The sequence below is a fragment of the Cupressus sempervirens genome, chromosome 10, assembly GCF_028749045.1.
Source record: "Cupressus sempervirens isolate cs-2001-9-10 chromosome 10, ASM2874904v1, whole genome shotgun sequence".
In the NCBI taxonomy this organism is placed as follows: Eukaryota; Viridiplantae; Streptophyta; class Pinopsida; order Cupressales; family Cupressaceae; genus Cupressus; species Cupressus sempervirens.
In genome coordinates this window covers 359505534-359508958 of record NC_143127.1, presented here as the reverse complement: position 1 = coordinate 359508958, position 3425 = coordinate 359505534, and positions in this window count along the sequence as shown.

The following is a 3425-nucleotide window of genomic DNA, read 5'->3' as shown; positions in this document are numbered from 1 at the left end:
AATTTTTTTAGTCAAACTCATTGACCCATATATCATGAGTAGTAGTTAACATGAACTCATCTTTTATGAGAATGAATGGAGAACAACACTCATTGCATCTATGTGATGCTCACAAAAGTGAAGCACCAAGAATTCCTATGAGGTCACCCATCTCAATACTACTCCATCTTAAGCATGTTTAACTATAGAGTGTCCTCCATGGTTAAACCCATTATGCTTCCAACCCCATTTGCAAAACCTTTGTCCAGTATCATGCCTTATCAACCATTCATTACAATGCCCTTAAGCTCGTCAATTGATAAGTAGGTGATAACTTGATAGTTAAGCACACTTATGTTGGTATATTACTATGATGGGTGACCTCTCAGGAAGCCTTTGTGCTTCACCTTTTTCAACATCGCCAAAATGGGCCCTTGGTCTACCTGTGAAGTTGAAATGTTCTAAAAGAGAACATTGAAAAGGGATGAGGTCAAGATCATGCCCTAATTGAATTTGACAGAATGGATACCCTTTAGTCCTTGGCTCTTAGTCCAAGAGGTTCAGCCATAAGGCTTGCTCTCTCGTATCGAGTAGCTGCAAATATTTTGTAGAGGACCTCTATCAAGAAAAAAACTCATGAGAGATGGCTACATGTTAACCAAGACTCAAGAAACATGAGATAATACATTTGACTCAAATCCTCTATAAGTTGATTTGTAGGGTAAGAGACCTAGTAGTTGCCTAGGCTAACTTCAACCAATTAGATCTCCTAAACTGTAAGTTGAATTATGTCAATTTTTCCGTTGAACATCTGTAGGTGACTGGAAATCTTAAAGCTAATGTTTAAATGTTTCTACATTTATGTAGTTCTCTATAGAGACCATAAAGTGTGAAGTGGTCAGCAAGTGTCATTTCAAAATGTTAGCATGATATCCCATTAGTTCACCCCATAGCCACTCACCCAAAAAAAAATAGCCTAGACAAAATCAATGTCACATTGGTCCCAATCAATTCCCACTTGCATTATGCTGCCCACTCCCCTCCCGTAGAAATAAGATCAACTATGTCTTTGCCATCTGGTAGAGGGCTGAACACGTTTTACATCAAGGACCCTTCGAATACCATTTATAAAGGGTTACGCGTGCACCATGTGAAAATAGAAAAGTAACCTTTCTCAATTATTTATGAAGACCTGATTTAAAATTGTCATTGACCGACTGTTAAATGGTCTAAAATTACCATCATATCTTCGACTTTTGAATAACGAGCATTATAAAAAAAATCATTTCGATCTTGGAACATTTCAATGTTTTTCAAGTACTGCTAAAATTTGGTCAGAACATCTGGTCGATTGGGAAAGATGAGTTCCAGTGATTGCAAAGCTAAGAAGATGCCTCATGCCCTTCTCATTCCTCATGCTCTGCTGGCCTCATTTTGCAGATTAATTCATTAATAGCACATATGTTGTACAAGTCTGGAAGGTGGGATTGCTTTTGAAAGCTAATAATGATGAGTTAATAGAGGAGGAGGAGTTTAGGAAAGCTCTTGAGACATTAGTGGCTACAGAAGAAGGAAATGCGATCAGAGCTGAAATGGAAAAATGGAATAGCATAGCGAAAAATGCGGTGAAAGAAGTGGGGTCGTCTTCCACCAACTACCTATAAATTATTTGTGGAGGCCATAGTGAAATAAGTTCTCAAAGGTCTGCTGTAGATGATTTTACAGATATTTTTGCATCTCTGCTGTGATCTGTACTGATACTTTATTCAATTCAAAGGTCATGATGAAACAATTGAACTCGTCAAACGCCATGATGAAAGATGAATCACGACATTGTGCATTATGTTTTTCATGGAATTGTATCAGGCCAAACAGGTCAAACTGTTTTCTTATATATGTATTTTCTTATATACTAATGTGGCAATTTAGAGTAACGTGCAAGACATGTAAGAGCTTATTCTGGATTCGAAGGCAACGCAGTTACCATTTCTGTGAGTTGTGCGATGGACTGAATGGGGTCAGTACCGCTCTGCGTAGCTACAGCAAGAGGCAAGGCAATTAGAGGAAAAAATGAAGAAATAGAATAGCAATGAAAGAAGGGGGTCGTCTTCCAGTGTCACAACTACATTTTCGACATGCTTTTTATACGGACTTATTATGTGATTGATCTTTTGACTAAGACTATGTATGACTCGACTTGAGTCGAATACTTTATAGACTTTGATTAGAATTTTATCATATATATTATTAGACGGTAATGTTAATTATTTTGTCATTATGATAAGTCGTTACATGTTGAGCTTATGAGATATCGACATGACGGTTAAAATTGTGATTTCATTTATATGTTTATATCTAATGATGAATGTTGAATGTCTTAAAAATTTGTATTTAAGATATTATTTATTTATTATGATGATGACATTACTTATGCATTGGGTGATATCGAGTTTGTGAGTGTGCAGGTACTGAAGGCGGAAGGGTGGTTGAGGTAGAAGAGTTTAGCTCCTTGACAGGGTTGGTCCAGAATTTTTATGGTGTAGCTGCACACACACATTTAGTTATTTTTATTTGAATTTAAATCATTTGCTTTGAATTTTAATTAATCTAGATGGATTAAATGTTTTGTTTATGATTGTGTAGCGTAAATGAATAAATGAATAACTGAATGATTAAATATTATTTCTTTACAAATATTATAAATTAGATTTTTAAAATAAATAGTATACTCTAAATTTTATTTTTCCTAAGTAACTACAAGCATGAATTTGAAATGATAAAAGTTAGTCAAAAAATTTAATGGTGATAAATAGTTTGTTTTCAAATTTGAAAAGCTTGAAATGGTCATGAATTAGATAATGTTGAATTAATTGAACTATAAGTAAAAAAAAATTAAATTCTATTTGCCAAGTCTAAGTCCAAATCTTGTGGGTAGTGAGAGTTAAATTGATGAACTTACATTGTTTTTGGCATAAAAAAAGGGGGGAACGTTATGTTACAAGGAGAAAGAACCAATCTGGAGAAAATCAACAATTTGGGGAGAAAGAGAGAAGGGTTGTTTTAAAGGAGAAAATGATAGGTAAAGGGAAGAGGGAGGAAAAATGTGTGAAGGGAGAGGATTCGGCAGGAGGGAAAAGAGAAGAGAAGAAAGGGGAGCAGGTCGAAATTGGGGGAGAGAGCATTTTTATTTTGCATATAAGGAGGGAAAATATTTTTGTTAGAAGAAGGGGATAAAACATGTGGGAAAAGGGGAGAAAGATTTATTTCTTCCCAAATTCTGCAGGGTGCATGGAACTTATGCAAAAGGAAGGACAATTTGCTCATATAAAAGAAGAGAAACAGTGGGAAAAAGAGGAGAGGAGGACACAACAGCTATAGATATAATTTGATTTGAGAAGCTTTAGGGGTCCGTGCTTTCTACAAACAGTTTAGGTTCCCTTTTACTT